Source organism: Borostomias antarcticus (genome assembly GCF_949987555.1).
Source record: "Borostomias antarcticus genome assembly, chromosome: 24".
In the NCBI taxonomy this organism is placed as follows: domain Eukaryota; kingdom Metazoa; phylum Chordata; class Actinopteri; order Stomiiformes; family Stomiidae; genus Borostomias; species Borostomias antarcticus.
In genome coordinates, this window is record NC_140257.1 from 7928671 (window position 1) to 7944477 (window position 15807).

Consider the following 15807-nt stretch of genomic DNA (forward strand, 5'->3'; position numbering starts at 1 on the left):
CACCATTGAAGACACAGTGGTGGCCCCAACTTGGACTGCGAGGAATCTGGGTGTGACCCTGGCAACTGTCGTTTTCCACACATATCACATCCGTCACACGCTCCTGCAGATTCATGCTCTACAACATCAGGAGGATTCGCCCTTTCCTCACTGATGAAACGGCGCAGGTGCTCATCCAGGCCCTGGTCATCTCCCACTTGGACTAGTGCAACTCCCTCCTGGCTGGGGCACCGGCGTCAGCCATTAAACCTCTGGAACTTGTCCAGAAAGTTGCTGCTCGCCTGGTGTTCAACCACCCCAAGTTCTCCCACACAACTTCCCTCCTCCGTTCCCTACACTGGCTCCCTGTAGCGGCTCGCATCCAGTTTAAAACTCTGGTGCTAGCCTGCAGGGCAATGAAAGAAACAGCCCCCTCCTACCTCCATGCCATGGTCAAACCCTACACCCCCTCCTGACCACTACGCTCTGCTACCTCGGGGCGACTGGTTACCTAGTCGCTCCGAGGCCCCTGCGGTCGATCGACATGGTCACGGCTCTTCTCTGTCCTGGCCCCGCAGTGGTGGAACGAACTTCCCACTGATGTCAGGACAGCAGAGTCGCTGCCCATCTTTCATCGCAGGCTCAAAACTCATGTCTTCAAGAAGTACTATAAGCACAAACAATCCTCCCTCCTAAGCACTTATTGTATTTTATTTTATTGTATTGTATTGTATTGCACTGTATTTTAGATTGCTATTCTTGCACTTTGCCTTCAGCACTAGATTATGCTCTTAGTCACTTGTTTTAGAAGGAAGATGCACTTGTGAGTTCTGGCAAGTAGTAGTACATTGGCTTTTCCTACGTTAAATACAATTATTGTTAGTCGCTTTGGATAAAAGCGTCTGCTAAATGACTGTAATGTAATGTAATGTTAAGCCTAATGGCTCTGTGATTTATGTCCTCATATTGAAGTGTTTGTAATATTTTATCTAGCAAGATTAAGCATAGTGATGTTATGTGATGAATTGGGATGGTTGAAACGCCTTCACAGACACATGTAGATATTGTCATATATCCCACCTATCATATATTCTACATATTCTGTCATTTTAGATCTGAGGTCGAGGTAGGGTATGTTTGTGTAATTATGTCCAATACCACAAAAATAATCAGATAATATTTTCCTCATCATTCAAGTCCTTACAGAAACAAATTAAATAGTCTACCTACATGTACCTGTTCATGTAAAGAGAAAACCGACTATGAAGACGATTGCCATCCTAGCCAAGTGTGGAGATCATGAGTCGCTGAAGAGTTCCAATTTTCATAGATAAAGAGCTGTAGGCATCACGTTTAAACTCAGTTCAAGATATTCTCATGGTACCATTTGTCAGTGTGTCAAGTCAATGTTGTTATTATCCAAAGACTTTGTCTGAGAAGTTTTTGTACAGTGTCTCTGAGTTTTCTGTCAACGTAGGACCAATAAGTACAAGGAAGAACCCGAGAGGAGACATGATGATGTGTGACTCTCACAAGCCTTCAGAAATACACGTTCCAGTTTGTAAAGCCACTATCCTCCTCCACTGTGCAGTTACACTGTAGCTTGATGAATGTATATCTAGCAAAGTGAAATCAACATTGCAATTTTGTTGAGGGATATAGCATCAAATAATAAGGTTGGAGCGTGATTTGAGCTACAGTACAGTATGATGTGAGAGGTTGTAGCCTTGCAGCTCGGAAAGAAAGCAAGCAGGTCAGGTGTAAGGAAAAATAGTAAATGTGGGAATATCAGTTATTTTGACTATTATTATTTATTATTACTGTTCTTATTATTTTGGGGCGGCAGTAGCTCTGAAAGTAGAGTAGCCGTCTGGGAATCAGAAGGTTCCTGGTTTGATTCCAGCTACCTCATCTGTAGCTGGAATCGAAGTGTCCTTGAGCAAGATACAATGCCAAATTGATGCAAATGAGCAGGCTAGCAGTCATTGATGTGTAAATGTATGGATGGATGAATGAATGAATGAATGAATGAATGAATGAGAGAGCCATTGTAAGGCGTTTTAGAAAAAAACGTTATAGGCGCACTCCATTTACATACTGTACCATTTACCATTTTGACTACAAACTTAATTTTAAATAACATTGTGTATAATTTTCAACACCATGTATCATATAACTTCAGAAAGTGTCAGATGTGATCTTGACAGTTCCCATATTGATCTATGGGTATGTACAGCACTGTACGCTTAAGCCTGCTAGACAATAATATGCTAGACAGAGACAAGACAGAATATTGTATTGCTTTTGAGTGTGACTGTCATTTGTCACTGTTCACTCATATGTCTCAACAAGCAGACAGGTTTTTACATAACTTGGCCCACATTTCAGGCACTGGGGAGGTTTTTGCACACAACCACAGGATTTCCTTTCACTGTGTGCGTCAGTGCACAGTAGTACAGCCCAGAGTCTTTCACTTTGGCAGAGGAGATCTCCAGATCCACACGGCTTTTGTCTACATTCTATTTGTCAGCCGAGGTTCCACTCCGTCAGCCCTGCTGTCTGACCCAGAACTGTGTAGGATTGACAAGAGAAACTGGAGCTGATCCAGGGAGGTGATGCTGACTTTGACAAATACACTGAATCTGTGCAACTGTGCAAATTCTGATTAAATAGAATCTATTGTGATAATTCTTACATTTGTGAAATTAAGTTGTAATGACATGAGACTGAATAATACATGGTGTGTGTATTTTGATAATTGTTATATTTTCCATCTGTGAATTGTACTTGTTTCATGCTCAAGGATACGTAGTATCTGTCTCAGAAGGTCCAAAGAATTCAGATGGAAAGCAATCCAGACCTGTCTGCTCCATTTGGTTATTTAAAACTTTTCTGTATTTGTTTTAGGTTGTTCATCACAGACTGGAATCCAATATATCACACATATGGTATAGTTTGTATGATTATGTCTGGTATAGTTTGTATGATTATGTCTGGTATAGTTTGTATGATTATGTCTGTTCAGTTTATGGTACTTCCATCTCTCTTTAATCCAATAAAACAGTATGGCCTAAAACTGTAGGCAATTTCTAAAAGACTGAAGAAAGTGTTGTAACTCATTGAGGTACTGTTCTTGTGCAAAAACAAACAAACCTGTGGTTGTTTTGCAGGAAGCCAGTGTATTTCATTCATATGCTTGCCTTGTCTGTTGATTTTCACCAACTTTACCAATTTTGACCTCTTGCAGTTCATTGTCGAAGTCGGGAGACATTCAGTAATACAGACATCAAAATCAATCAATTGTATGTTATTTCACATGTTTTACACATGCACCACATAACTGTCAACAAATGTTCCACTCACTATCCCCAATGAAACCATAACCGTACTATTAAAGAAACTTGAAGTACACCTCGTGTAGGTGTATTAAATTTGACCCTATGGGAAAGTAAATCAAAAATGTATCATAGTATCAAGTATTTATCCAGAAACAGCCAGGGCCAAAGTATTCAACTACCATCAAGGCACAGTAAGGGAATCTTGAAGGTTTTTGTATGGTGTGTCTGGGTTTCCTGTCACTGTGGGCTGCAGGGCACAGTAGTACACAGCAGAGTCAGACAGCTGCAGCCTGGAGATCCTCAGGGGAAATGACTTTAAGGTGATATTGAGACTGGCATCAACTCTTCGCTTGAACTCTGTGGCACCGTCACCAGTTTCAAAAGATAAGCTTCTCAGTACAAACTTTGGAATGCCATTTGCCTCCTGTTTGTACCAGAATATATATACATTTGTAGAACTAGTACAGTATATTCACAACTCAGTGTTGCAGAATTTCCTTCTACAGCAATCACATCTCCTGTTGCCTGTCGCACATTATCTTGTTGTCCACTGCACTCTGTAAAAAAAGAAAGGAAATGTAGACCTTGTCAAAAGTCACAACTAAAAAGATGAAAGGTTTCATAAAACAATTAAGAGGATGTATGTTATACCAAAGACAGTTGCTGCCAGAATAAGATATAAAATATTCAGAGTAAGTTGCATGTTTGTATTACACAGGTGAGCCACATAAAGTGGAGCAGAGATCGTCTCACTGACATCTTTAGCTAGAGCTGACAGATTTGAAGGAGGAGCTTGTGCACTGAATGATATCAAGATTTTGTGAAAATCCATTAGTCAATATATCTTCATAAAGACAATATCCACTGTCATCCTTTAAAGAAGATGAGACAATGTGAAATTGATGGACTGATACAGTACAGTACGGTAGCCCTAGCCCATATTACATACAGTTTCTGTTTTAAACCCTGACCTAAAACCAAATCTAAACGATGCCTGTAACATGTATCAGTTGAAAATACATGTCCAGTGGTATGTAGCAGTTTTTGTACAGGAGTTGTATATCCTGTTATCACTGTGGGCCTCAGAGCACAGTAGTACACAGCAGAGTCAGACAGCTGCAGCCTCTGGATGCTCAAAGGAACTGATTTCACAGTAGAGTTGAGATGGGCATCAAATATCTCCTTGAACTTAGTGGCATTAAGAGATCTGAAATAATTTCTCATTAGCATAAACTTGGGAAAATCCTAAGATTGCTGTCTATACCAGAAGAGGTACGGTGATAGATCACTGTCATGTCTACAGATGAGCGTTAAGTTCTCTCTCTCTCCAAAGCAGTTTGTGCGGTCGGCTGGGTCACACTGTCTTCAGCTCTGTTCCCTGTGGAGGGAGAGATCATTTCTCTTAATGTAAGAGGAGATTATCCCAAATGTCTCTTCGTGTGGGTTTAATAAAGGTAGGCGGATAACTGGACTTGAATGCAGTTATGTTTCTTTACTGTAAAGCCGGGCACTCGTATCCACATGTCCATCTCACATTTTTCTCTCCTTTTTTTCCTTTCCCCCGCATATGCGCACAAGTCATCCCCCAAAATTACCATTCAATACTAACAGGAATTGTCATCCAATATAACAACAAAACTCAGTCCCACACTTCTCCCCCTCTTCAAAGGAAATGTCCCCGTTTCCTAAATCATCCTAAAACTCAGTCCCACATTAATCTATCTGAAAATCATACAGTGCACTGAATGTAAATTAACCAAACTAATGACAGACACCCGCAATATTACACTTTACCAAATACGCATGCTGCCAGAAGATTTAAGATCAGCCAACGTATCATGACTAAACTGTTAAATGTGTAATAGTCAAACAGAAACACAGATACAGTATACTGTATTTCTGTTTTTTCACAGTTTCCTTGCACTAATGTTCATGAAATGCAAGTTATATGAATATCTGCACCTGCAGAAAACTGGGAGGCACCTTTTGGCAGCATCTGATTTGGGGAAGTAATTGCAGTATGTGCTTTACAATGCTGCCCCCATCAGTGCTGTTCTTACACTGCTTCACAAAGACCTGTAAATTAATTAATTGTGAGGGAGACATTCTCACATCAGTGATTAAAACACAAATAAAGATTTCCTAGCTGATAGAGGAGTTTCTAATTGTGTTACCATTTGCTCTCAAGGTACACATAAAAGAGGAAACGAGAGGGGCTTGCAGACCTCCGCCCCCGCCCCCCCCCCCTCAACTGCTCTCCCCCTTTCACGCCCCCCCCCCCACCTCCCACCACCACCTCTCATGTGCTGTGCTCTCCTACTGGCTTTTTGAATTGGTTACTGTAGCACCACCTGTAGTTTCCTCTTTCTGCTTGACAACTTCCCATTCACATTCATTAACAGCCAAGCAGAGCAGTAGTGGAGGGAGGAGTGGGCTGGTTCATAGCAAGGTTATTATAGTTAACGAAAACTAACTAAAAAACGAAAACTAGGTGTGAAAAAACATTTTAGTTAACTGAAATAAAAATAAAAACTAGGCTTTACAAAAAAACGATAACTAACTAAAACTGTATTGTGTGTTTACAAAACTAACTAAAATAAACTAAAATTGTAGAGAAAATGTCCTTAGTTTTAGTCTTTTTCATTTCATACATAAGCCTAGTATTTTGGGTGGATATTAAATCTATCCTCCATTATTTCTTTAGCTGTGGCCCTGCGCAGAAGTAACCTGACGTGCGCCAGATGGTTTGTTTTGCACAGAGTGAAACAACATGAGCTCACGAGATCAGGATGGTCTCACGAGGCTAGCGCAGAAAAAAAAAACTAAAACTAATACTGAAACTAATAAAAACTAAACTAAAACTAAGCATTATCAAAAAAAAAAAACTAAACTAAACTAGCAAATCTGCTTTAAAAACTAATTAAAACTGAACTGAAATTGAACACAAAAAGTTAAAACGATATAAAAATAAAAACTAATGAAAAAAGCAAAACTATTTTAACCCTGGTTCATAGTCTGCAGACAGTAGTTTACAAGATGTACATTTGAGATGGAAGTTATACAGTCAATGAAATAAGAAACCTATAGGCTATAGGCGAATTATAGTTTTCTATGAAGTCAATCATTTTAATGTGTAGACACTTTATTTTCATCCACCTGATAGTGTCTGCAGTTTGCTTTGAATGCTTGAAGTTTACATTATCGTTTAAATGCAAGTTGAAACACTAGTCTATATAACAGGTGTCACTGTGTTGCTTGGCAGTATTGCCTTTACGCTCACTTGCCCATGCTGGGTTCGATCTTTGCTCCTCTGACTTGCCAAGACAAGTGTTTATACTGAGGAGTGAGTTTAACTAATTCAATTCGAGTTTGATGTTGCTTCCTCTCAGTCGCCAACACACGTCACCACTTCTCATAAACACGGCTTCAGTCAGCTATGCCACTGAAAAGGTTTGATGGTGTGGGTGGGTGGTATTTGTAATGAGTGAGTTGAATCAATTCAACTGGGTTACAGCTATAATAAACACATTTGAAACCAACAGGTGTTCTTGAGTTATTTCTTTCAATGTAGTCAAGAAGGCATGTAGTTGGCTGTGAATAGTCTGTGAAGGTGGGAAAGAGTTACGTTTGTGTTTGAGAGTATATGAAGGCTCAGCCTGGTCTGCAGAGGGTGATTAGTTCTTTTGCGTGTCTGGAAAACATCAAGCAGAGTCCAGTTAGCATGCCTAGTCAACAAGAAAGCATCAACAATTCAAAAATAGGCAACAATACAAGAAATGCAAATATAAGAGTTGTATTGAAGTACAAGATTTAGAAAAAATATGTATATGTATATATAATGTATAGCGTCTCTTAATTAATATATTGTTTTGTTATCTCAATAGATTGTGTATTATATCTATTTTACAACTCGAATGGGTTAGCTGAAATGTTATGACCATTGGCCATAGACAGACCAATCAATCAATCAATCACCTTTATTAATCGGACACTGGTCCATATAAAAAACACATACAACAATATAAATACAAGACAGGGATACAAAAATGGTTTACAACTCAGTGTAGAAGGCACTGGTACCAATATGTCCAGAAGTGGGAACCGTTACAGCGCTAAACTTGGGGTTAGTCAGCAGCTGGATGACTTCATTCTGTGACCCATTTAAGCAGTTATAAAGTGGGTGGCGTGGATGCTGATTGGCCCGTCACAGCTGCACAGAATCCTGAATGACGAGCAGACAACCAGGGGAAAGGAACGCCCACGGCACCTGAATGGAGTGAGAGGGAGAAGCCAGAAAGGGAGACAAAACACACACAACAAACAAGACATAGCCAGACCACTGGCTCTAACATCAGACAGACAAGCTAATAAAGCACACGTTAGTGAATAGAAAATTCCCCAGAATGCAGGAAATGAAACTTTTGATGCCGAAATGTCCTGGGGGAGGACCCCCAAACCCCCACTCACAGTACCACCATGGCCTCTTTCTGAGCCACGAAAAACCATGGTATTCATTACATCCGCCACCGCAACAGTGCAGGGCGAGACATAGGGGCGAATTCACTAAAGCGGAATTGCGGCCATTAATTGCACCATTACATTGCGCGTCAGTTGCTCCAGCTATGTGCTCCGTTGTAAAAACCTATTCACTAAAGACATTGAGCTAATATCCCAGCGCAAACTTGCCCATTCGGTGTTTGCGACTGAGTGCAATTTGCTGCTGATATAGGAAATGACTATAAATACTGTACATACAGCGCATACAACTCGTATGGATATCATTGGACGATGGCAGACAGAAAAAGAAAGATACGATTTTCTGAGAGCGAACTTGAAGTCCTCACGGACGAGGTTCAAAAACATGTCTCACAGCTTTCCGCAAAAAATATCACGGCTGCAGCAAAAAATCATATTTGGGGTTTAATTTAATTTATCAGTCAGTAAGTAAGTAAGTAAGTAAGTAAGTAAGCTTTATTTATATAGCGCTCTTCACAGCACGGATGCACAGAGTGCTTTACAGTAATAAATTAAAATGGCAATACAACACGAGACAAGATTAAAACGACACAGAACAGATAAAACAACAACATTGCGAGCAGCAAGGCGTTATAGATGGCCGAAGGCCTGCCTGAACATGTGTGTCTTAAGAAGTTTTTTGAACATGAGTTCAGTGGATGGCTCTCTCAGGGCCTGGGGAAGAGCGTTCCAGAGTCTTGGCGCCACCGCCTCAAATGCTCTGTCACCCTGAGTTTTTAGTCTGGTCCGGGGCACCGCCAGGAGACCCTGGTCGGATGACCTCAGAGACCGACTCAGAGAGTGAGGGTGTAAAAGTTCTGAGATGTAGGCCGGGGTCCGTCCGTGGAGAGCTCGGTGGGTAAACACCAGGACTTTGAACTCGATCCGGAGGTGAACTGGGAGCCAGTGCAGGGAGGCCAGGATGGGGGTGATGTGGCATGTCTTCTTTGACCTGGTGAGTAGTCTTGCAGCAGCGTTTTGGACTAGCTGAAGTTGTCCCACAGAGGATTTGTTGAGGCAGGTAAACAGTGAATTACAGTAGTCAAGTCGTGATGAAATAAATGCATGGACAGACATTTCTAATTCAGCATGTGATACAATGGACCGGAGTTTGGCAATATTTCTGAGGTGGAAAAAACAGGAACGCGTTAGGGATTTGACATGTTTGTCCAAGTGCATAGCCTGATCAAAGAAGACACCCAGGTTTCTAACAGAGGGCCTCACATTTCCCTTGAGGGACCCCATGTGGTTTACCACTGTAGCGGCAGTCTTATCATTGTCAGTGACATTGGTGTGTGTAAACGCGGAAGACTGCAAACGGAGGTGAAATGATTTGAAAAGACGAACAAAGGAAACATTTTCATTTTATGTTATGCAAGATGCAGCACGCTACGATGATCTGGCATACTATTGGGGGAGTGTATAACATTGCCCCACCGATACGATCTAGGCATCTAAACGGCTTTTCAGGATTCCAAATGTGCACTCAATCACACCGCGCGTCCTGATGTGAGCCCGGTTGTACACCGCCTCTCCAACGTTGGAGGATTACGCACGGGAGTCATCATCCATGGCGGAAGATGATACCTGCCGTCACCTATGATACAAAAGCAAAAATATTTTAAAGAACATTCAAATAAAAAAAAAATTGTATGGTATTGTATGTGTATGTTATTTTTTTATATATACCTATATCGGCCGCCAGCCGTTCAATGAACGGCTATAGGAAATGCGCAGTTTCGCGTATAGACTATTATATGCACAGTTTCGCGCTATGTAGGCTATTATAAATAAGTATTATTCATTGGGGGAGCTTAGACTCACTGGGGACGGGTGGAGAGACGCATAGTCTACAGAGCCTCCCCAGACGCGACTTCATCCTCTAGTTGGCTGAAGAGCTGCGCGCTCTGGTGTCCAAACAGCTACCGGCGGCACCCCGCAGTGTCCACGGAAGAATACCCTCACAAAAAATACCTGCATGGTGAAGACAAGCTGCAGCAAGAACAGAACTGTCTAGGCCTCGATGGATTAATCAATTCGCCTAATATCTGTCGGTATCCTATATAGTGGTGGGGTAGCCTACAGACAGCCAGAAAAGTCATATGCCATCAAATTGCTCCATGAGAAAATATTGCTCCTTTACATAAGAAAGTGTTGAATCTATATTATGGATAGTCCCTATATTTTATTTGGCTCAATAAAATGTTTAACGACAACATTCCCATGATGTGTTATAGGCTATGCGCAGGTAGGGTAGATAGATGTGCGCTATATTGCGACTCTCCTTTTATTGTACACTAATGATGTAGTTCGCGCAGGTAGGGTAGATATATATGCGCTTTATTGCAACTCTCCTTTTTAAAAGTATAATTTGCTCTGATCGTGCGAAAATTATAACGGGATGAACGGAGCGCATCGCCAAGGGACAGCTTACGATGGGTTCAGACCGCGCTTCATAAAGTATCCCTTGGCTATGGTATACCTTGGCTAAGAAGGCTCTGGGAAACAGCGCTTCGGCTCCAGGGAGGGCTTACGCCGGAGACACATTAGTTCTTTTGAGTCGTGCCGACTATGCCGATGACACCTAACTGGTTCTGTCATTTCCCCCTTCTGATACAGAAGTGGAGACACGCATAGCTGGGTGCTTGGCTGACATTTCGGAGTGGATGACGACACATCACCTCAAGCTCAATCTGGACAAGACTGAGCTGCTGTTCCTCCCGGGGAAGGGCTGTCCGCACCGGGACCTGGCCATCACCATTGAAGACACAGTGGTGACCCCGACTCGGACTGCGAGGAATCTGGGTGTGACCCTGGATGACCAACTGTCATTTTCCTCACATGTCACATCCGTCACACGTTCCTGCAGATTCATGCTCTACAACATCAGGAGGATTCGCCCTTTCCTCACTAATGAAACGGCGCAGGTACTCATCCAGGCCCTGGTCATCTCCCGCCTGGACTACTGCAACTCCCTCCTCGCGGGGGCACCGGCGTCAGCCATTAAACCTCTGGAACTTGTCCAGAAAGCTGCTGCTCGCCTGGTGTTCAACCACCCCAAATTCTCCCACACAACTTCCCTCCTCCGTTCCCTACATTGGCTCCCTGTAGCGGCTCGCATCCAGTTTAAAACTCTGGCGCTAACCTACAGGGCAATGGAAGGAACAGCCCCCTCCTACCTCCAGGCCATGGTCAAACCCTACATCCCCTCCCGACCACTACGCTCTGCTACCTCAGGGCGACTGGTTGCCCCGTCACTCCGAGGCTCCTGCGGTCGATCGACACGGTCACGGCTCTTCTCTGTCCTGGCCCCGCAGTGGTGGAATGAGCTGCCCACTGATGTCAGGACAGCAGAGTCGCTGCCCATCTTTCGTCGCAGGCTCAAAACTCATCTCTTCAAGAAGTACTACAACAATCCTCCCACCTAAGCACTTATTATATTATATTGCACTATATTTTAGATTGTGATTCTTGCACTTTTCCTTCAGCACTAGATTATGCTCTTAGTCACTTGTTTTAGAAAGAAGATGCACTTGTGAGTTCTGGCAAGTAGTAGTACATTGGCTCTTCCTACGTTAAATGCAATTATTGTTAGTCGCTTTGGATAAAAGCGTCTGCTAAATGACTGTAATGTAATGTAATACCTATGGAAGGGGGGAAATATGCATAAAAGTCAATATAGACAGTTGGCCTAAAGTATAGACAATGACCGATAACTTACACTCTAATCCCACAATTTCTGCGATATGCCCATATTTTCTGAGTGTTGAGGTAATCAGGGATGATGCATCGTAGGCTACAACCGCTTAAACTACCAATCAGAGTTGTAAACTCAGCCAAAGCCATGAAAAGTAGTTTGTCACAGAACATAGCCTACTTGAAAAGTCAATGCAATCATCATTGATTTTGTATCATGACTGTGATTTATTACTGAAAGCAATGCATTTCTTATTAATTGCGCTTGAATTTACAGTTGGCAACTCAGCCAGCCATGAAAAGTACAGACTTGAAAAGTCAATGCAGTAGCCTAATCATTGATTTTGTATCATGATTGTGATTTATTATTGAAAACATGAATGCATTTTCTATTAATTTCGCTTGGTTCACGGGCATACGAAACGAGAAGAAAACGATCAGAACCAATTCCATATGAAAAGATCGAGCTGGGGATGTACGAAGACTTCAGAAACGTCCTTCGTACGAAGGCACTGTGAACAGCCCCGTTGGATTACACGGCATCGAAAAAAACTGGGATTCGAAGACGTGTCGAAAACGTGTCGAAGACGTGTGCAAGCTGCCAGTGTGTCTCCGGCCTTACGATGTATCTTCGGAAGGTACATCGTAAAGGCGATTTACGATGTACCTTGGGTGGAGCTGTTTCCCAGAGCCCTCGTAGCCAAGGTATACCTTGGCCTAAGAAGGCTCTGGGAAACGCATCGCCACCTAGAGGGGGACCTAACAACGTTCTTACGATGAACGTAGCGCTACGATGCCTCTGGGAAACACACCCCTGGTCATTCACCTGCATTCTTTCAGATGCAGTCTGAGGTAAATCTTCACTGAGCATATTCCTATAAATCAGTGAAAGGACATCAACAGTTCATGGGCTCGGTGTGAGGTCTCACGGGCGAGGTCGCCGACTTTGATTACACCTGGTGACCGTAGTTCTGTATCTTCGTATGATACTCAATTATCAGGGCAGGCATGCATGTCATTTTTACACTGTATTTTACTTGATTTCTTATATTTATCTTTTATTGTGTCTTCCATCCTATTTTCCTGCTTTTTGTTTATTTATTATTATTATTATTTATTATTATTATTATTTTATGTCTTTTTTATGTACACTGTTTTAAGCCACTTTGAGCTGCATTTATTTCTATGAAAGGTGCTGTACAAATACAGTTTAATTTATTTATTATTATTATTTTCTTATCAAATGGATAGATAACATCTTCAGGATTCTAGATATGTATCATGTGCTGGGCAATGTTTATTTATGTCAAGAAAGTTTACATGAGGCAGAAATTCTAAAACTGTCACAATCGCCCCTAATTCACCCCACTATAATGCTGATGAGCTCTTTGCACAAGCTCCACTACTACTCCACAGGCATATTTATTTCCTGTCCTATACTATTGGATGGAAGTGATTAATCACGTGTGATCAGGTGTGCCGCACACCTGATTAATCACTTCCATCCAATAGTATAGGACAGGAAATAAAGATGCCTGTAGAATTTCAGGAAGTAGTGGAGCTTGTGCAAAGAGCCTATTGGCTCATTTCCTCCCAACATCCCAGTATGCCAGTTTCTCAGAGTAATTGGTTCACGAGTCACAGCTAATGATAATTTGAGAGCCGAAAATGCAACCTCACCAAGCCAAAATGGCATGACAGTCATTGCAAAACTATTGGTGATATATTGATCATCCATTTCCAGGGGAGTATTCTGTGTTTGTAGTTGAATGTTGAAAAGAGTTGCTTATTTGTAGCTGGCGGTGTTTCGTGAAGCTATAAAGAAGCTGCAATGTTGCTTGAATAGCCAGCCTAAGGATTTGTGTACACTATTGAGCTGTTCTTGTCACAAATCCACACATTCATTAGGTGCAGGCTTGCTTGTTTTATTTCAGAAAATGTTCAAACGTTCACCATGACAATCATATTTTATGAGCCATAGCAATATGTTGACACAGGTTCTTGCCATGTTTATTCAGCTTCCTTTGCCTACGAGAAAGAAAAAAAATCATTATTATTTATCAGCTTGTATGAAACATACATTTGAGTTTGAACTAATTTTGAAAGACAAGTATGGTTGATGTCTGAAAAGGTCCAGATAAAATACTGTACACATTTTTCCTTAACTATGACTTGGAAGTAGTGTTTGAAGTTCCAGTAGGGCATGATTCGGGCCTAGGTTGAACATCAGATCTTTACCTTTCCAGAGTCACGGCTCTTGACTCTGAGCTTGTTGACCTGAGACTCAGCGATGTCAGCACGCTCCTCAGCCTCCTCCAGCTCATGCTGAACCTTCCTGAACTTGGACATGTGGCCGTTGGCTTGCTCCTCCTGGGAGATATCGAGAGGAAAACATCAGCATCCAAAGTTTGAAGATTGTTGCAGAATGGCCATCAAGTTTATAGGAGTATAACTCCTCAGTGAGTTTGCATTTTACTTAGGTACGATGCACAAATGATAACTGCTTGATTTGAGGGTGGACTTCAACTTAACTATAGCACTCTTTCCTTTATGAATGGCAAACTCAATCAAGCTCAAGTATTTGACACAGACGGAACCCCTAGTTAAAGGTTTCAATGGAACTCAAACATTGTGATTTTAGATTAAAATCCTGCAATCCAGGTGGAACTCTTTAGTGTATGACTTACAGCCTCCTCAGCCTGTCTCTTGTAGGCCTTCACTTTAAGCTGCAGCTTGTCCACAAGGTCCTGGAGTCTGGCCATGTTCTTCTTGTCCTCCTCAGTCTGAAGCAGATAGGAGATTAAAACATATAATGTTCACACACACACACACACACACACACACACACACACACACACAGACATGCTATATGAGTGTATTGGAGTGAGTGTTGTTACCTGGTATGTCAGCTCCTTGACTCTGCGCTCGTACTTGCGGACTCCCTTGATTGCGTCTGCACCTCTCCTCTGTTCAGCATCAACCTCTCCCTCCAGCTCACGCACCTGTATGGAGAACATGAGCTCATTGAGAAGATTTTATCAATTACATGCTACAAAAACATTTTACCCCATTCAAGGCAACTCAGGTAATTCTACCGCTGCTATGAACTCACCCTGGTCTCCAGTTTCTGGAGCTGCTTCTTGCCACCCTTCATGGCCAGGTTCTCAGCCTCATCCAGACGGTGCTGAAGGTCCTTGACTGTCACCTCAAGATTCTTCTTCATCCTCTCAAGGTGAGAGCTGGTGTCCTGCTCCTTCTTCAGCTCTTCAGCCATCATGGCTGCCTGCAACCACAGAACACAGCTTGGGTGAGGTGGAGAAGTACTGCTAGGTAAATCAGCATAGCTGTTATGGCTGGTAAACGTAGATAGGTTAGCAAACAGTACAGTGTGATGAGGGTGAAAGATGCATACAGATTAAACTTATCCAGACTCACATCAGTGATGGCCTTCTTAGCCTTCTCCTCAGCATTCCTGGCCTCCTGGATGGTGTCATCCACCTCTCCTTGCACGTGCACCAGGTCGGACTCAAGCTTCTTCTTGCTGTTCAACAGGCTGGTGTTCTGGAAGGATGAAACAATGATAAGTTCAAAAATATGTTCCATTATAAATATTCCTTGGTTTTATCTGTGTATGTGTGTTAGCACCTGGGAATGCAGCAGTCCCACTCTCTCACTGGCGTCCACCAGCTCCTGCTCAGCAACTTTGCGGCCTCTCTCTGTCTGCTCAAGAGCCGCTCTCAGCTCCTCAATCTCAGCCACCATCAGACCGTTTCTGCGGTCCACCATGGCTGCCTGCTCCTTCATGTCCTCTGCGGCACGGACGGCATCATCCAGGTGCAACTGGGCATCCTAGAAACACATATGATATCTTATTTACTAAACACAATCTATGTTGTCTAATACTCTAGCAGCTCTGTCTGTATATCGGTGTATCTATGGGGAAAAAACGTTTGGAGAGGTGTGGCACACCTGGTTTTAAGTGTGCATGCTTGAACAAGATCCAATCACCAACAAAGGGCATTCTTCTATCTTTCTTATGGGAATGTGGGCGTACTCAGATAGGTTGTATCAGGCTCATAGTGTACAAGTTACATACTGTAGCTTCAAATCTAGGGGATGACCCAATCTAGATGTGCAGTACTAGCCTGAAAGAGGTTTTATGTTCCTCTCTGCAGTGTTATCATTATTGTTAACATTTTCAGTACCTTGAGCTGCCCCTGCACATTCCTCAGCTGCTTCTGGGCCTCGGCTGCTTGGCGGTTAGCGTGGCTCAGCTGGA